The 20,762-nt window shown below is 38.3% G+C and overlaps 1 long non-coding RNA gene across 1 annotated transcript in view; it reads right to left on the reverse strand.

Annotated features, from left to right (window-relative positions):
• Positions 1–20,762, reverse strand: part of LOC133424534 (uncharacterized) — a 103,884-nt gene that overhangs the window by 46,231 nt on the left and 36,891 nt on the right. The window contains exon 3 of the long non-coding RNA XR_009770900.1: positions 13,821–13,891. This is a non-coding gene — a long non-coding RNA (uncharacterized LOC133424534). The remainder of the gene's footprint in view (positions 1–13,820; positions 13,892–20,762) is intronic.

Raw genomic sequence — 20,762 nt, forward strand, 5'->3', positions numbered from 1 at the left:
ATTAAAATGTTTATATGACCTTTTATGTAGAACCAAACAAGGTGCTTTTGGGACCTTTGTTTTTCTTTTAATTGCAATTAAATTGTGATCTGTGAAGCCAAGAGCTATTGATACGGTTTTGGTACATTTTTCAGGAACATTTGTGAATAGGTGATCAATACATTTAGATGACTTTAAACCATTCTTATTTATGGTGGTTCTAGTTGGTAGGGTAATGGTCTGTGTTAGGTTACATGCATTAGTTACAGTAATGAGCTTCTTTTTAAGAGGGCACATGCATAACCAATCGATATTGTTATCACCTGTAAAGTAAATCTCTCTGTTTTCATCACTTGATTTGTCTATCATTTCACATATTGAGTCTAAGTATCTTACATCCGCACTAGGCGGCCTATAGCAGCAACCAACAAGTATTGGTTTAGTCTGTGGCAGATGAACCTGTATCCATAGTGCCTCAATTTCATTCAACATCAAATCGCTTCTTACTTTAACAGGGATATGACTCTGTACATAGACAGCCACACCTCCACCATATCTATCCCTATCCTTCCTAAATAACCTATAACCATCCACACTCAATACTGAATCCTCAAAAGAGGCGTCAAGATGTGTTTCAGATATAGCCATAATGTGGATATTGTTTGACTTCATTATGTTACCCATATCTGTGGTCTTATTCCTTAAGCTACAAATGTTTAAATGAGCTAGTAGCAGGCCTTTGCCTGGTAAATTAAAGGTGGACGAACCCATAATAAAATAAAAGGTAAAAAAAAAAATACATCATTTTAGTAATTAAACAGAATCCCAATTCATAAATAAAAATAGGATAAAACTGTTTAACATTTGGAATAAAGTAACCATTTCTAAAAAATACTGAAACATAAAACCATAAATCCACTATAAAATTATAAAAAACACAGCAAGGAATATAAAAAATGCAACCTGTCATTGTTATAGTCTGTTTGTTAAAACCAATATTTAAACTAAAAGACCACATGTCGCTTACCTATCAAACTCGTCCAACTCGCTGATGTCATTAATGACAACAACTTTTGCGTTCTCTCCGTTCAGCTTAATAAACACTTTACAGCTAGCAGTCCATGTAGCCTCAATCTTATTATTCTTTCTCAACATGCGTGCACGTCTGGCTATCTCGCCATTCCTTTTTGTAAGGTGCTCATTTATGTACACATTGGACCCACGTAATTTATTGCCCTGTTTCAGGATTGAAATCTTGCTCTTTCTGTTGGTGAACCGAATTATTATTGATGGTATAGCTCCTTTTACTCTGGTAGGCAGCGTGTGACAGGCCTCAATGTTGTTCGTGTCCACTGTCATCCCCTTACTTCCCAAGAAGCCAACTACCTGTTTCTCCAGTGTCTCCGTCTCGGACTCAGGGGGTTCTCCCACCCGCCCTGTGGCGTCGTTCCCCACGGCTGCCACTTTGGCGTAGGACCGGTGTTTGGTCTTCAGTCCGTTAATGATTATATTGTTCATTCTGGAGTATTGCTCCAGGTCGTCCACTCGATGTTCCAGCTGCTTTATCACTCTGTCCTTTTCCATGTTCATTCTCTTGAGTAATTGGACTTCACCCACCAGAGCCATAATTTTATTTTGTTGCTCAGCAACTTTCGCCAATTCCGCCGACATGAAGTCCAGAGATTTCTTGATCTCATCCATTTCATCCTCCTGGTTTGCCTCGCTCTGCTTTGCTTTGTGTTGCACCTTCGGCATATTGCTGACCTAGTCCCGGGCTACAGACGAGCCCCGCCAGGCTGCAAATGCCGTCTCTACGATCCTCTATCGTGGAGAAGAGGCGAAGGCCGCCTGGAAACCACGTAGATCCACTTGTGATTTCACCGGTGGTGGATGGAGCTCCTGATGCCAGGGCCTGGAGCCTGGTGGAGCTGGCTGCTGCTGGTGCTTGGGCCTGGTGGTGGATGGCTGAAGGAGCCTGGGCTCAGCCTGGTGGTGGATGGCTGAGGAGCCTGGGCTCAGGCCTGGTGGTGGATGGCTGAGGAGCCTGGGCTCAGGCCTGGTGGTGGATGGCTGAAGGAGCCTGGGCTCGGCCTGCTCAATTGTTTGGAGTTAATGGTAGCCGCCGCCGCTGCTGCTGGCCCGGTGGTGGTAGCCTCAGCTCTGCTCAGGTGCTCTGCTCAGGTGCTCTGCTCAGGTGCTCTGCTCAGGTGCTCTGCGGTCTCATCATCTCCGAAAACATCGGATCAAATTTCTTAACAGGAGTTATTTGGATAAACTGAGCCCAGGTTGGGGATCTTAACGGTTACTTTTACGCCTGAAAAAATATTGGCTAAACAATATAATATGACGATGTTGAAAATCACTAAGTTCAACTTGGTTTTATTAGTGAAGTCGCCCCCGCCCCCCTGTCCTGTTTCAGCCAGATAATGCGCCCCAAATTACTACTGCACTTTTTTCTTTTCACGTTTTTTAGAGGGACTTCGTCATAAATTAGTAGTCGAACATACTTACTGACAAAATAAAAAAATCCTCCTCCGTTAAAACTTTTTTTTTCTTCGTTTTTTTCCGCTGCTTCGGCCATGATACCAGCTTCTGCTGAGCTCTGCGCTCCACGCCCCGCCCAGCTTTGTATCGACTACGAATGGGGAAGGAGGGGGAAGTGACGTATGCCGTAAAGCAGTCAAAGCCGTAAAAATGTGTAGTTTTTTAGACCCCGTCCACACGTAGCCGGGTATCTGCTAAACCGAAGATATTTTCCTACGTTTTCACCTGTCATCCACATGAAAACGCAAATAAACGAATGTTTAAAAAAAACTCCAGGCAAAGTGAAGATTTTTGAAAACTCTGTTTATGTAGATGCATGTAGACGGAGACAACCGCAGTTTTGCGTTTTCGAACGTCACATTATGTGCCAAAACAACAACAAATCTGCTCTGACGTGAGACGTTTGTTTAATACAGATGATCCAGCATCTGTTCTCCAAGCTATTTATTAAATAAATGGTCTCTGCTCTTGACCACCGTTTACTGCGTTACACCGACACAGAGGCTACGCGGCGACGCGCAACCTACGCCGTACCCTACGGCGTAGGCTACGGCTAGGGTTGCCACCTTTCAGAAATAGAAATAAGGGACGCCCTGATTTCAGCAGCGCAGGAGCCAAAAAAAAAGCCCCAAAACTTCTAAACTGAATAAAAATGTGTTTATTTTATATGAAAAAACTAAATGCTTTGATTTAAAGTTTAAAGTGCTTTAATAGCATTGAACTTGCATGACTGTAGAGACAGACAACCATATAGCAACTGAAATATCCTCCTATGCTATGTATGTCCACATCAGCCCAGATGTATAATATAGCCTAAAGGGGAAGAATATGGTGTAAAAGTTAATTTATTTCAATAATTCAACTAGAATATGGTGTAAAAGTTAATTTATTTCAATAATTCAACTACAATATGGTGTAAAAGTTAATTTATTTCAATAATTCAACTAGAATATGGTGTAAAAGTTAACTTATTTCAATAATTCAACTAGAATATGGTGTAAAAGTTAACTTATTTCAATAATTCAACTAGAATATGGTGTAAAAGTTAATTTATGTCAATAATTCAACTAGAATTTGGTGTAAAAGTAAATTATTTCAATAATTCAACTAGAATATGGTGTAAAAGTTAACTTATTTCAATAATTCAACTAGAATATGGTGTAAAAGTTAATTTATTTCAATAATTCAACTAGAATATGGTGTAAAAGTTAATTTATTTCAATAATTCAACTAGAATATGGTGTAAAAGTTAACTTATTTCAATAATTCAACTAGAATATGGTGTAAAAGTTAATTTATTTCAATAATTCAACTAGAATATGGTGTAAAAGTTAATTTATTTCAATAATTCAACTAGAATATGGTGTAAAAGTTAATGAAAATACGGTACAAATCGTGTCCCGTATTAGTTCAATACGGGGACGCAACATTTTTTTCTCAAATAAAGGACAATTCCGTATTTTACGGGACGGGTGGCAACCCTAGCTACGGCGTAGGGCTGCGTCGATAACGCGGCAGCTCCGTGGCGTGGAGAAGCAGACGCACCTGCCGGGGAAGCTGCGCCGCGGAGGTGCAGCTTCCCCGGGAGCCGCAGATGATCTACAGGTTAGAATGCTTATGAATGTGGTCGAAAACGCAGATCTTCGGTTATGTGTGGAAGGGTTTTTTTTTTAAAACGATGTAATGTGGATACAAATTATTTTATAAACGGAGGGGGGAAATATTCGGTTCTAAAAATACCCGTCTACGTGTGGACGGGGTCTTAGTGTGGCAGGGTTCCTACCATGCTCCTCAAAGTTACATAGTGCCAGTGAAGGTGATACAGACCCCTCAGACCATGACAGAGGTTCATTAAACCTGTTGGAAGTTGATGTTCCATCACAATGACTCTGGAAATATTATATTAAGGTGGAAAAGTTACATAGTGCTGCTTTAATGTGTCTGAACGGTCCGACCATCGATCAAGCAGAGCGGTTTCGTCGCTGCCAAAGTCACTGAAACATGTTTGAGATCAATTTACCACATAAAACTGGATCGAGGTCATTAAGCACAACAACATTCGTACATGAGGCGCACCTGATTATAGGGCACACTGCCGGTTTTTGAGAAAAATTAAGGATTTTAAGAGACTTATAGTGCAGAAAATACGGTCGTCACAACATTACACACACTAGGGATGGGCGGTATGGACTAAAAAATGTATCACAATAATTTCTGGCATTTATCCTGATAACGATAAAAATGACGATAAAAAAAATACCAATTCAACCTTTGTAACTATAAATCTATAACCACATTCAGTCTTTGGAGCCAAAACACTGCTCTAAAAGATACTAAATACTAAACTACATCAATGAAATTGAATTGATAAAAACCAATTAAATGAGTAACACCTGTACTTTTCTTTCTTTCTTTCTTTCAGGCTCATTTCTTTCTTTCTTTCTTTCTTTCAGGCTCATTTCTTTCTTTCTTTCTTTCTTTCTTTCTGGCTCATTTCTTTCTTTCTTTCTTTCTTTCTTTCTTTCTTTCTTTCTTTCTTTCAGGCTCATTTCTTTCTTTCTTTTTCTTTCTTTCTTTCTTTCTTTCAGGCTCATTTCTTTCTTTCTTTCTTTCTTTCTTTCAGGCTCATTTCTTTCTTTCTTTCTTTCTTTCTTTCTTTCTTTCTTTCTTTCTTTCTTTCAGGCTCATTTCTTTCTTTCTTTCTTTCTTTCTTTCTTTCTTTCAGGCTCATTTCTTTCTTTCTTTCTTTCTTTCTTTCAGGCTCATTTCTTTCTTTCTTTCTTTCTTTCTTTCTTTCTTTCTTTCTTTCAGGCTCATTTCTTTCTTTCTTTCTTTCCTTCTTTCTTTCAGGCTCATTTCTTTCTTTCTTTCTTTCTTTCCTTCTTTCTTTCAGGCTCATTTCTTTCTTTCCTTCCTTCCTTCCTTCTTTCTTTCAGGCTCATTTCCTTCCTTCCTTCCTTCCTTCCTTCCTTCCTTCTTTCTTTCAGGCTCATTTCCTTCCTTCCTTCCTTCCTTCCTTCTTTCTTTCAGGCTCATTTCCTTCCTTCCTTCCTTCTTTCTTTCAGGCTCATTTCCTTCCTTCCTTCCTTCTTTCTTTCAGGCTCATTTCCTTCCTTCCTTCCTTCCTTCTTTCTTTCTTTCAGGCTCATTTCCTTCCTTCCTTCCTTCTTTCTTTCAGGCTCATTTCCTTCCTTCCTTCCTTCCTTCCTTCTTTCTTTCAGGCTCATTTCCTTCCTCCCTTCCTTCCTTCTTTCTTTCTTTCAGGCTCATTTCCTTCCTCCCTTCCTTCCTTCTTTCTTTCTTTCAGGCTCATTTCCTTCCTTCCTTCCTTCCTTCTTTCTTTCTTTCAGGCTCATTTCCTTCCTTCCTTCCTTCCTTCTTTCTTTCTTTCAGGCTCATTTCCTTCCTTCCTTCCTTCCTTCTTTCTTTCAGGCTCATTTCCTTCCTTCCTTCCTTCCTTCTGTCTTTCAGGCTCATTTCCTTCCTTCCTTCCTTCTGTCTTTCAGGCTCATTTCCTTCCTTCCTTCCTTCCTTCTTTCTTTCTTTCAGGCTCATTTCCTTCCTTCCTTCCTTCCTTCTTTCTTTCTTTCAGGCTCATTTCCTTCCTTCCTTCCTTCCTTCTTTCTTTCAGGCTCATTTCCTTCCTTCCTTCCTTCCTTCTGTCTTTCAGGCTCATTTCCTTCCTTCCTTCCTTCCTTCCTTCCTTCCTTCCTTCCTTCCTTCCTTCCTTCCTTCCTTCCTTCCTTCCTTCCTTCCTTCCTTCCTTCCTTCCTTCCTTCCTTCCTTCCTTCCTTCCTTCCTTCCTTCCTTCCTTCCTTCCTTCCTTCCTTCCTTCCTTCCTTCCTTCCTTCCTTCCTTCCTTCCTTCCTTCCTTCCTTCCTTCCTTCCTTCCTTCCTTCCTTCCTTTCTTTCTCTTTCTTTCTTTCTTCCTGGCACATTTCTTTCCTTCTTTCTTTTTATCGTTTTTACCGTGAGACAAATTCTTACCGTGGGGAATTTTTTGGACGGTTTATCGTGAACGGTAAAATATCACCCATTCCTAACACACACACACACACACACACACACACACACACACACACACACACACACACACACACACACACACACACACACACACACACACACACACACACACACACACACACACACACACACACACACACACACACACACACACACACACACACACACACACACACACACACACACACACACACACACACACACACACACACACACACACACACACGCTGCAGGACACGCATGAACTCTTGCATACAAGCAGCTCAGTAAAGGTCACACATCCAGCGCTGGACACCGTGATAATGCATCAGGCTTTGATAAGCAACTAGTGGCAGATGTGGCAGCGTATAAATCAGGCAGAGGGAGATAGTCCTGTTTCTACAGCCGACTGGGAGCTGTAATCTAAAGTCAGTGTCAGAGCAGGACTGAATAAAGGATTGTGATGCTGCGTGTATGCATCTCAAACGGATTATCTTTTTCATGTTGAACTTCTTCAAAGTGTACGTAGAAGAAACTGCACACCAAACACTGTTTATCTCTGGGAACATGTTGACACGCGGCAATTTATTTCATTTTTTTAAAAAAGGGACGATAGCCCGAATTCCCAGAAGTACCTGAACGTGATTTTATTAGCATTGCTGTGGCTCTCTAACCAAAAGACTCTGGATATGCACGCTTCGTTCTGTATATAGTTGTAGGTCTTCTGCAAGCGTGTTATTGCGGGTGGAAGTAACAAGGTCACGGTGATGCAGCAGCGTTCTGGCTGGAGGAGCTCCATCATTCTCAGAAAACTCTGCCGGGAATACTGCAGCAGACACAAACAACTACACGTATACACAACCTTGTGTTGGGAAAAATAAACCCCTTCCCGTCCCGGCGTGCAGACATCTCACTCTTTTAAATTATTTCTTTCAACATTGCCAAGAAAAATGACCACTGTGGACCACAGCCCTGAGTGGGAGATGTGTAATAAATCTGCCTGCTGATGCCATGCACTCTTTTTCCTCTCGGCCTCCTGACTATTTGATTCCCAAATGAGATTTAAAGCAGGGGTCGTCAACCCGCGGCTCTAGAGCCGCATGCGGCTCTTTAGCGCCGCCCTAGTGGCTCCTGGAGCTTTTTCAAAAATGTTTGACCTTTTTTTTCTTTTTTTCTTTTTTCCTTTTTTCTTCTTTTCTTTCTTCATTCACATTTTGACTTTTTTCTCGACATTTTGACTTCTTTTCTCAACATTTCGACTTTTTTCTCGACATTTCGACTTTTTTCTCGAGATTGTACTTCAACATTAATCTCGACATTTCAACTTTTTTCTCGACATTTCGACTTTTTTCTCAACATTTCGACTTTTTTCTCAACATTTCAACTTTTTTTCTCGACATTTCGACTTTTTTCCTCAACATTTCGACTTTTTTCTCAACATTTCGACTTTTTTTCTCAACATTTCGACTTTTTTCTCAACATTTCGACTTTTTTCTCGAAATTGACTTTTTTCTCGAGATTGTACTTCAACATTAATCTCGACATTTCAACTTTTTTCTCGACATTTCGACTTTTCTCTCGACATTTCGACTTTTTCTCTCGCCATTTCGACTTTTTCCCTCGACATTTCGACTTTTTTTCTCGACATTTCGACTTTTTTTCTCGACATTTCGATTTTTTTTCTCGACATTTCAACTTTTTTTCTCGACATTTCAACTTTTTTTCTCGACATTTCAACTTTTTTTCTCGACATTTCAACTTTTTTTCTCGACATTTCAACTTTTTTCTCGAAGTGCATAATGAAAAAAATAATCTTCCTCCAGTTATAACTAATATAGATACATGCAGCGTGCTGCCTTCATTCTAAGGCTTATACAAGACTTTTCATTTTTTGCGGCTCCAGACATATTAGTTTTTTGTGTTTTTGGTCCAATACGGCTCTTTCAACATCTCGGGTTGCCGACCCCTGATCTAAAGTAATTGTTGAAGTAATTGCTGAACTCTTATGGAAAACCACGTGATCGGAAATTGGGCCCGGTCACGTTGTTTCAGGCTTGATCGAAATCGGACGTTGCATCCCGATTTTTTTCTCATTATTTTGATCAGTGCATCAAACAGACTATGGAAAAAATGCCAGAACAACTAATGCTAATATGAATAAAAGCTATGGGTGAGGTCGGAGTGCAGAGTGTGGGCCGTGTCACGTAGAGGGAGTCAATAAAGTTGTTTGTTTGTGGTGATCCACACAGCAGTGTTACAGCAGAGGTTAATAAATAAAAGTTAAGTTACAACGGTGATTTAAACCCGAACGAAGCGTCTGTGTTGTTTTCTTGCAGGACTTTGCGTGCACGAACCCTGGCGACCGTGAGGAAGACTCTAGGTCACTTCAAACACAAACATTTTATTCTTTAAGCCAGAAGTAAGAGTACGGTCTAAAAAGCACATTACTGCCTTACTTTAAAGACACTGTTTCTCTTTTATTAGCTTTTTTTTTTTTTTTTACCTGCCTGCTGCGTATTTTAAGTTGAGCTGGTGTTTTTATTTAATTCAAAATTATGTTTACAGGACTGTAACAGAAAATTTGAATATTGTGATAGTTTATTTTCTGTAATGCAATTAAAAAAAACAAAAATGTCATTGATTCATTACAAATCAACTGAAATATTGCAAGCCTTTTATTATTTTAATATCGCTGATTATGGCTTACAGTTTAAGATTAAGATTCCCAGAATATTCGAATTTTTTGAGATAGGATATTTAAGTTTTCCTTAATCTGTAAGCCATGATCAGCAATATTAAAATAATAAAAGGCTTGCAATATTTCAGTTGATTTGTAATGAATCCAGAATGTATGACATTTTTGCATTACAGAAAATAAAGAACTTTATCACAATATTCTAATTTTCTGAGACAGTCCTGTAAATTTGCACTATTTTTACTTGATTGTTCAAGATACCTCAAAGAGAACTGCACTGTTGAAGTGCAAAATCATGAAATAAGGTGAATGAAATAAAAATAAGGGACAATCTGGATCTGTTTATTTTGCATTTATTCATTTTTTTAATGCGTTACGAAAATATCGGATCGGGACTCTGTATCGGCAGATAACCAAAATCAAATGATCAGGACGTCCCTAGTAATAATCCTTGACAAACATCCATATCTGCCCTCCTACGATAGACCAGGTGTTCAAAGCTCTTCAAAGTGGCAATGACACAAGCTTAAGAGTGGAAAAGAGATATTTCAAGAAACATGTCCTTCACTCTAAAATTAAGATGTCAAAAGTTAATTCTATCAAGTATGGATGAAACTCTGAATTTTTTTTTTTTTTTTTTTTTTTTTTTTTTTTAAATCATCTCAAGGGGACGTTTCCAGCTATCAAATCAAAACCCACAGAGATACAAAAAGAAAAGTCTTATTACTACTCAGCAGAGGCTGCAGATAGCATCTAATCTGTGCAGGGTCTCGGACACACAAAGGCTGTTCATCATATGAGAACATACAAATCTGCACCATTATGCATAAACAAGGCTGGGCCAAACACTACCCGTTAAATCCAATTAACCCTTCGCTCTGATCCCATAAAAGTATCTCTGCTGCCGTCTTGTAACACCAGACCTTCCCGCCATTTCATTAGCGCACACACACACACACAAAACACACACACGCAGGATCTCCCATTGCCTCACAACTATTCTAATCCAGTCACAACCCGGCTAATGCACCTCTTATAATCAAATCCACCAATCACTGTGTTCCGTGCAAAGACTAGTGTCACATGACTGACCGCACATTAGCTCGACGCTTGCTCCGAGTTCGTGCTGTCATTTAGCAATAATGTTATTCCAGTGTATCCTCTTCTTTTTTCCTTTAATGTGATTTGGGAAGCCTAAGCTCTGGCTTCTACCAGTCTCGCTCCAAACCCCTGGTGGGCCAGACTAATCAGTTTCCAGCATTTCTGAGGGAGACAATGATCCCAGTGTTAGCACCGGCTAATGACGGGCTAACGCAATCAGAGCCGAGCTGGGAGCCGCGGCCCGTTCCCGGCCCGACCATCGCAGCCTCCTCATCCACTCTGCCCACATTACTATGGAGCCTAATGGCCTCTTATTAGCAAAACAGATGGAGCAGCGAATGGGAAGGGATTCGCCGTCTTCTTAAGTTACATTAGCGTGTGGGATACAAGTCCGTCCATGACAGCTAGGATGTTTAATGTTTCGTTTTTCCCTTTATTGTAAGGCGTGACTGAAGTTACCCCGTGTGTTATGGATGTATATCCAGTACTGGAGTTGAGGGGGGATGAGATCCCCTCCTGAAATAAAAACGGTCCAAATCATCCCCCCTGTAAAACTGCCATCCCCCCTTTCCATCCCTTATGTCATTTCATCAATGAATGTGGTTTTACTGCTATTTCAACATTTAGAGTCATCACCAGAAAAATAACACCAGAAAAATAACTTATTTGACAATTTTCACCTGTTTCAAGTAAATTTTCACTTGAAATAAGTAGAAAAATCTGCCAGTGGAACAAGATTTATCTTCTTATTACAAGCAAAAAAAATCTTGTTCCACTGGCAGATTTTTCTACTTATTTTAAGTGAAAATCTACTTGAAACAGGTGGAAATTGTTGTTTTTTCCAGTGATGACTCTTGTTTTAAGTGTAATGAGGTTTTTTTTACTAAAATGAGACATTTTAACTAGAAATAAGACAAATATTCTTGTTAAGATTTTGAGTTTTTGCAGTGATCCATTTTAACCAAAACTTCTGAGAGTAGCGAAATATACACTGCAAAAACTCAAAAACTTACCAGAAATATTTGTCTTATTTCTAGTTAAAATGTCTCATTTTTAGTCAAAAAATCTCATTACACTTAAAACAAGAGTCATTACCAGAAAAATAACTTATTTGGCAAATTTCACCTGTTTCAAGTAGATTTTCACTTGAAATAAGTAGAAAAATCTGCCAGTGGAACAAGATTTTTTTGTAGATAAAATCTTGTCCCACTGGCAGATGTTGTTGTTTTTTCCAGTGATGAGTCTTGTTTTAAGTGTAATGAGATTTTTTTACTAAAATGAGACATTTTAACTAGAAATAAGACAAATATTCTTGTTAATATTTTGAGTTTTTGCAGTGATCCATTTTACTTATCCTGTGAAGGACAGAGTCATATTGACCAGAAAAATAACTTATTTGACAATTTCCACCTGTTTCAAGTAAATTTTCACTTGAAATAAGTAGAAAAATCTGCCAGTGGGACAAGATTTATCTTCTTATTACAAGCAAAAAAATCTTGTTCCACTGGCACTGACGCCCGCACTCCAAATGTACATTTAGATACTCTAGGAACTACGAATAAACCTGCACTCCGAGAACGGAGAGCTCTGCCAGGAATATAAGGCACTATCAGGTCTTGCAAATAATGCAGAGCTAAGCCGTTTTGGGCTTTATATGCAAGTCATAAAATTTTAAATTGGATTCTGAATTTTACGGGTAGCCAATGGAGCGATTGACTTGACTTGAATAAATATAAGTAGGGAAATCTGCCAGTGGGACAAGATTTATCTTCTCATTACAAGCAAAAAAATCGTGTTCTGCTGGCAGATTTTTCTACTTATTTCAAGTGAAAATCTACTTGAAACAGGTGGAAATTGTTGTTTTTTTCAGTGATGAGTCTTGTTTTAAGTATAATGAGATTTTTTTTAACTAAAATGAGACATTTTAACTAGAAATAAGACAAATATTCTTGTTAAGATTGTGAGTTTTTGCAGTGATCCATGTTACTTATCCTGTGAAGGACAGAGTCATATTGATAAGTTCAGAAAAGTGTTTTTTATTGTTGTGTTTTGATGTATTTGATGTAAACCCAGTGGATATTTAAAGCTTACAGAAGGATGCATTTAACTGCTGCTATGTCATTCCTGCAGTATTTCTGCAGGTGTTTTGGTCACTGCTATTATTTGTAATATATTATATTATTTGTAATCAGCAAAAATTATCTGTCCCCATATGATAAAATCCACCACCCCCCTAATTTTTTTTTTACAACTCGAGTACTGTGTATATCCATGTAAAAGTATCAGTTTATACTGTATTGTTGAAGCAGGTTTGGTGGAAGAGAAAGACATTAAAAGGGGAAACGTCCCCTCAACGACCAGCAGCTTGATCTCAGGCTTATCAGTGAACCACATCGTCAACATCAGCTAATGGTCCATGCTAATGTGGTTCTGATTGAAAGATTTTGGTTGGAATCTGGTCAGAATAATTCAATAGCGTAATCACAAGTCTACAAGGACTTTTTATCCTGAGTGGGGGCATTAGTTTAGATAATAAACAACAGATCATAACATTAATCCCTGCCCGCTGGAGCAAAAAAAGAGGCTTTAAAGTGAAGATTTTAGAAGACAACAGGAAAAAGATATTTTCAAACACTATTACATGTCATTTTTATGAGATTTACATCATGTAAAATGTCTAAATCATTTATTTTTAAGTTTCGTCAATCAATGTTATCCATAAACTTACCAGTTTTATCAATCTTTCAGACAGAGGATATTTAAAAAATAGCAAATTCAATATTTTTTTCATGTATTTTCTATTTATTAGTTGGGTTTATTTTCATTTGCTTGCTCAGCTTTGAGGCACTCATGGTGTGAAATTCATTTTCTTTTATATTGTCCTTTATATCATGATTTACGTCACATTTTGTAATAATTTATAATCCTGATTTAGATCTGTTAAGTATGGAGGAAGGAGTTTTAACTGAATATCTTTTTGAAAATATTTTTTGTTTTTCTCTGAATTTTTATTTAAAGCCTGGGATAGAAGGAGAAAGGTAACTTATATGGGATAAAATCCTCAATTTGTGTGTGTTTCTCTGTGACATGGACTGCATATTATTATTGTATGGATTGGTTCAATTGATTTTTTTTTATATTTTTTGTTCATTTTCTAGTGTGGAATATTTTATTTTATTTTGTTTTAATTTTAATTGTATTAATTATTATTTGTTGCTGCTTATTATCATTATCATTATTTGTAGCTGGAAGTAGGTGGTTCACACACCGGAATGTTATATTTTGATGTAATTAATGTGTCTGTGTAATCCCATGAGGGATGGGTCATTTAAATGTCCGGACACGAAAATAAAATAATTCATTCAAAATAATTCATTCATGGTTGCTGAAAATCTTCTGGGTAAAAAAATCACCTCTCATTTGCACATTTGCTTTTTTTTTTGCTCAATTTTCAGTTAAAAATGTCCCACAACGGACTGACGACATCTAAACTTACTTGAATTTGGCGCTCACTTGGTCTGCAGCTTGATGGTAGTTCTCAGTGGTGACCTTGTAGAACTGAGCGCTCTGCGGAGGAAGAGAGAAGGAAGTCAGACAAACGGATAAATGTGTGGTTATAAGCAGTAATGGAGTTGTAAAAAGAATCAGGGGGGATGGTGGATTTTATCATATGGGGACAGATAATTTGTGCTGATTACAAATAATATAATATATTACAAATAATAGCAGTGACCAAAACACCTGCAGAAATACTGCAGGAATGACATAGCAGCAGTTAAATGCAGCCTTCTGTAAGCTTTAAATATCCACTGGGCTTACATCAAATACATCAAAACACAACAATAAAAAACACTTTTCTGAACTTATCAATATGACTCTGTCCTTCACAGGATAAGTAACATGGATCACTGCAAAAACTCAAAATCTTAACAAGAATATTTGTCTTATTTCTAGTTAAAAAGTCTAATTTTAGTAAAAAAAATCTCATTACACTTAAAACAAGACTCATCACTGGAAAAAACAAAATTTTTCACCTGTTTCAAGTAGATTTTCACTTGAAATAAGTAGAAAAATCTGCCAGTGGAACAAGATTTTTTTGCTTGTAATGAGAAGATAAATCTTGTCCCACTGGCAGATTTTCCTACTTATATGTCAAGTCAATCGCTCCATTGGCTACCCGTAAAATTCAGAATCCAATTAAAAATTTTATGACTTGCATATAAAGCCCAAAACGGCTTAGCTCTGCATTATTTGCAAGACATGATAGTGCCTTATGTTCCTGGCAGAGCTCTCCGTTCTCGGAGTGCAGGTTTATTCGTAGTTCCTAGAGTATCTAAATGTAGATTTGGAGGGCGGGCGTCAGTGCCAGTGAAACAAGATTTTTTTGCTTGTAATAAGAAGATAAATCTTGTCTCACTGGTAGATTTTCCTACTTATTTCAAGTGAAAATTTACTTGAAACAGGTGGAAATTGTCAAATAAGTTATTTTTCTGGTGATGACTAAATGTTGAAATAGCAGTAAAACCACATTCATTGATAAAATGACATAAGGGATGGAAAGGGGGGATGGCAGTTTTACAGGGGGGACGATTTTGACCTTTTTTATTTCAGGGGGGGATGCCACCCCCCCTCATCTCCCCTCAACTCCAGTACTGGTTATAAGCCGACATAAAACAATGTGGTTGAACCTCCTCCTTGGAATGGAAACACTTAAGCAACATGACGTTTCCTTGCAGTTCAGATCTCTACGACTACATTCATTGCAGAGTAAGCAGCTCCGCCTTATCTCTCAAACCTCATTAAAATCTAATGGAGGAGGATATTACAAGCCAACGGCCGGGTTTACCACACAGCACGCTGTACGTTTCAAACGGACATCTATGTAAGTACGAGGCTTGCAAAGCTGAACAAACATTGTTCTACTATCGTTGTTGGCCGTGCTGCCCCGTATGAGTGTGAATTATGAGTGTTTGTGCTTATCCCTCTCACAAAAGACTCCTGTAATAACTGAGAGCAATCCTGTAAAGGCCACAGGGTCGCTAGTCAACAATGTGCGGACCGGTGGTCAGAATCCCCGGGTGACCTGCAGCAAATGAACCCGCAGCAGCAGCACTCGACCTAAATTACCTCCTCAAACACGGCCGTATAACCTTCTCCTGCACGGGTTACACGACGCCGGGAAGATCTTTCTGGTCAGCCCCCGCTGGTCGTTATGCACGTTTGTAATCACGCAGAGAGGGGGGTGTAAAGTGTGATGGATAGCCAGACTGAGAGGTTTGAAGTTTGATTTTGGAGGAGGGGGGGGGTAGCGTCTACCAACGAACATGTCTTTCTGCTGACACCACCGTAAGAAAAAGTACTACTTCTATTATTTCTCTCAGTGTTCCAAGTAGGGCTGTGCGATTAATCGATTTTAAATCTAAATCGGATGTATTGATCACAATCGATGTTAAAAAAAGGAAAATGGATTTTCCCTTTTTGCAGCTGGCTGCATTACAGACGGAGCTCGTCTAGTCATCTTTGTTTGGTCAAGAAAATTGTAAATTTTGTCACTTCACTAAACTCAAGGAGGATTTACAGTATCTTTCAATTGCACTTCATTCCCAATAGGGACATTGGCTATTTTTCTTTAAAAATAAAGATAAAATATTTGAAACAATTTATTCCATTGTCTTTTGTAGTTTTACCAAAGAAATTGAAATTGTAATGGAAAATCGGGTTTTCAGAGAAAAAAAAAAAAAAATCGGGATTTTATTTTTGTCCAAAATCGCCCAGCCCTAGTTCCAAGTATACAGGACTGTCTCAGAAAATTAGAATATTGTGATAAAGTTCTTTATTTTCTGTAATGCAATTAAAAAAACTAAGTGTCATACATTCTGGATTCATTACAAATCAACTGAAATATTGCAAGCCTTTTATTATTTTAATATTGCTGATTATGGCTTAAAGTTTAAGATTAAGATTCCCAGAATATCCTTTGAGATAGGATATTTGAGTTTCCTTAAGCTGCAAACCATGATCAGAAATATTAAAATAATAAAAGGCTTGCAATATTTCAGTTGATTTGTAATGAATCCAGAATGTATGACATTTTTGTTTTTGTAATTGCATTACAGAAAATCACTATATTCTTATTTTCTGAGACAGTCCTGTATAATCATGAATAGTGAGGCAGCACGTTGATTTTCATGTCTATGTAGTAAAACTACACATAGTGTAAACTACATGTAGAAAACTATGTCATTGAAGTACATTTTTTTATTTTTTTTACTTTACTTACCAAAAACCTCCATCTCCCAATTCTTGGTTGAAAGACCTGATGTCCTTTTTATATTTAGAGACAATTAAATACGGTATTAGGTGTTGCTCTGATAAGTTTTCTCATATTTGGGAACCTGTTCTTTCTCTCGTTAATTCTTTGGCATCCTTGGAAGATTAATCTAATTGAATTTAATTATAGGGAAGTATGATATTGCTAACCATTTCTATTTTATTTTTATTTAGGGTTCCTCTTATGTCTTTTTATTTTATTTGTTATTATTTTCTATTTATTTCATTTCATTTTATTATTATTTTTATTGTTTTGTGTGTCCTGTATTTTATTTTATTACTTTATTTTTCCTATTATTGTCTTCAGTCAGAGTTTGATTGGTAATTGGTACTTACTTTGGGACTTGTTTATAATTATGTATTTTATAGTGTGTGTGTTTTGGGGGGTTTGTTATGTTAAGTTTTTTGTGTCTTTATTTATATACCTTTTTGTGTGTGTGTGTGTGTGTGTGTGTGTGTGTGTATATGGTAAAATATAAAACGGGGTAATTTTTCGAATCCTTTTAAAAATGTTTATTGTGTAATATGCATTAAATCAACTACCCAATAAAGAAACATGAGGGAAAAAGAGAAAACTGTGTCATAAGTTGTGTGTCAGAGGTGGCTTTTGTTGCTTTATCACAGCGTGTGTGGCAGCTATATCCCCAAAAAGCCTCTCAGCTCTGGGGATTTGCCAGAGTAAAAAATACCAGCCTTTCACTCTCGCCACATCAATGCAACCCTGTTTCCTTTTATCAGGAAAAAAAAGAAGTATTTCTGAGGGGATTACCAAAGTACACACTATTGATTTGAAGCACTTCTAATTTATGTTCTGAAATAATCCCACACATGTTGTCGGCCACATCTTTTTATTTCTAGAGGCTGGCAGAAGGACAGAAATGCAAACTGTTCTTTATAGACACATGGAAAACAAAATAATGTCCCAGGACATAGTAAGCAGCCAGAAATAGCTGTTGTAAGACTATGTTTGAATTTCTGCCCTCACATCTTTCTTTCTCTTTTTGTTTTTGAAATGTATTATTATTTTATAAGATAAGGAGGTCACAAGTACATCGCAAAAACTCAAAATCTTACCAGGAATATTTGTCTTATTTCTAGTCAAAATGCCTCATTTTTAGTCAAGAAATCTCATTACACTTAAAACAGAGTCATTACCAGAAAAATAACTTGTTATTTGACAATTTTTACCTGTTTCAAGTAAATTTTCACTTGAAATAAGTAGAAAAATCTGCCAGTGGAACAAGATTTATCTTCTTATTACAAGCAAAAAAATATTGTTCCACTGGCAGATTTTTCTACTTATTTCAAGTGAAAATCTACTTGAAACAGGTGAAAATTGTTGTTTTTTCCAGTGACGAGTCTTGTTTTAAGTGTAATGAGATTTTTTTTTTACTAAAAATGAGACATTTTAACTAGAAATAAGACAAATATTCTTGTTAAGATTGAGTTTTTGCAGTGTAGGGTATATATTTGCAAGATGAGGAGATCCGGGAGCTGCTCAGCTTCGCAGCCGAAGACGCCACAAACCGGCGTATGTCCGAAACCATAAAGGACGGTCCATTGTTTGAACAAGTGGGCCACAAAAATTGAAAATGACAAACCGGGTCTTTGAAACAAGCAAAACCCGGCCAAAGACGCTCACCCCGATGTTCATCCATCCTCCTTTTGAAAACTACACCCGTCTGGCAGCCTATAAATCTGGCTGATGTAGGAATACGTCATTCTACACGCCCACACAGACTCGCCTTCAGGCCCGAGGTGACAAATAACACTTTTACATTACTAACGCGTAGTGATGCACCGAATGTTCGGTAACCGAAATTGTTCGGCCGAAAATAAACAAGCAAAAAAAAACCCTTTCGGTGTTCGGTGGAATAACCGAACATTTAGGCCACGTTTCCACATAGCCGGGTATTTTTAAAAACGGATATTTCTCCATCTACATTTTGAAAAATCTCTTCATTTACACAAACCCCAGAAAAATATGCCGTTAAGGTGCTATGAGCAGCCAAACCTACAGGGGGCAGTGTAACGAGAAGATAAAGTCATGCTAGCCAATCAGAATCCTGGAAAAAAACATCAACAAATGACACGAGTAACTTCCAGTTACTTCCAAGATGAACGAGAGTCTTTGGTTTGGAGTGACAGAGAAGTGGAGTTACTTTTAAGTGTGACGTTAGAATATAAAACAGGTAAAATACAAGAAAATATTGATGGTGGCCAAACAAATTGTAAACACAGGTCGCACTCATGACGCTGGTGACGTTTCTGTCGCATAATGTGACGTTCTGAAGCCTAAATGTCCGTTTTCCTCCGTTTAGACGCAAACGTGAAGACGGAGTTTTTGCAAATCTCCACTTTGGCCGGAGTTTTCAGAAATGATGGTTTTTGGAGACTTTGAGCTTCGTTTTCGTGTAAACGAACGGCCAAAACGCATAAAAACACCTCCGTTTTTGCTACGTGGAAACGGGGCCTGAGAATGATGCAACAATGGCTGTTTGCAATCAATGTTCTGCTCAAATATCAAGAGGGGGCACTTCTGCAAAGTCTTTGCAAAGTCCCTGAACAGCATGTCGCGTACGAGACACAAGAACCATGTTCGGTATGTTAATCGGTATTCGGCCAAGTGTTATTGGCCGGGTTTCCCAGATCCAACCTCTCTTAAGGATTTAAGAGAGGTTCAAAGAAGGTTTCACTTAAGAGAGAACCCTAAGATACGGGTGTTTCCCAGATGACTTCTTAACACCGTCCTTTAGTTTCGCTCTTTCAGAAGCTCTTTGGAGCAGCTGTCCGGTTCTGGAACCAAATCAATCGATGCCAGGCAAATCGATCACCGATCACTATCAGCGCATTTTCACACGCAGCACTGCTGCCTAACGCACTAATTAACTGCTGCCTGTGCGTTATAATAAAAAATTAAGATGATAAATATAATTCAATGACCCTTTTTCATCCAAACGGTGCGTTACTCCGTTATTTCTGGCTACAGTGAGGCTTTTTTTCCCCACACGCAGAAACCGGGAGTAAACGGGGTGGGCCTGTGTGTGCATTCAAAAACATGAGCCAAGAGAAGGCGAGTTTCGCAAATCGCAACGTGGAATTACAGCAATCCCTGGTTTTTCGCAGGGGTTATGTTCCAAAAAGAACCCGTGATAAGTGAAATTCTTTTTACAATTATAGAGGGCTTCAGATTGCAGAGATCATCCCCGCCACGCACGTATTCCTCCTCTTCTGAATGATGCGGCATCCCGACTCGCGCTGTATACAGCGCGAGTCGGCAGGTGGGTTTTTTCAAGAGAAGAAAATAGTTATGGGTCGTTGTCTTCGCTCTTTTTTCTTCTGGGCAAAAAGATTCTTTAATATAAACCGACACCATTGATTATATTTGAGACTGTAATGAACGATTCATCAAAGGATCCCGTTGATCAGCTGCTGCTTCCCTGTCATCACATAGATGCGCTCGGGCGCGGCGCCGGAGGATCGGTGTCACGGCTGCCTGACAGCCCGGTCCGACACACGTCCAGGGGACTGAAGTGCTGACGCACGAATGCGTTCATAAAAACAGTTCTGCTTCGCGCACGGCGACGCGGTTGATTTGCAGCGAGAACATGCTGTATAGCAGCCAAATTATCAAATAAATGATATTCATGATGATCGTTTTATTTGTGCGTAAAGCATAAAGCATATACAGGAACACACTTGTTATTCCTTATTTTTCTTTTTTTTTTCCTTTGCTGTCACCAATAAATGCTAAACAATATAAATCTAAAGTATAAAATAGATCAAAATTTGTGCGGGGTGCATTTTTTTAATATCTCATTGCTTGGTGTGATATTGATTTGCCTGACGCGGCTGGATCTGTGAGTCTTTGTTCACTAAGATGGTTGTAAAGACTGGGTCAGCAGCATCTTTCATTTCCTTCTTAATGAAAGAGATACTTAAGCTAAGAGCGACTCTGGGAAACGCGATTTTCTTTCACAGGCTCCTTAAGAAGGTTTGAAAGAAGTCTTTCGCTGTTAAGAACTACTTAACTGATCTGGGAAACCCGGCCATTATTATTTTCGGTTTCACAAATGTTCATTTCGGTGCATCACTACTAACGCGGGTT

The sequence above is a fragment of the Cololabis saira genome, chromosome 23 (genome assembly GCF_033807715.1).
Source record: "Cololabis saira isolate AMF1-May2022 chromosome 23, fColSai1.1, whole genome shotgun sequence".
Lineage (NCBI taxonomy): Eukaryota > Metazoa > Chordata > Actinopteri > Beloniformes > Belonidae > Cololabis > Cololabis saira.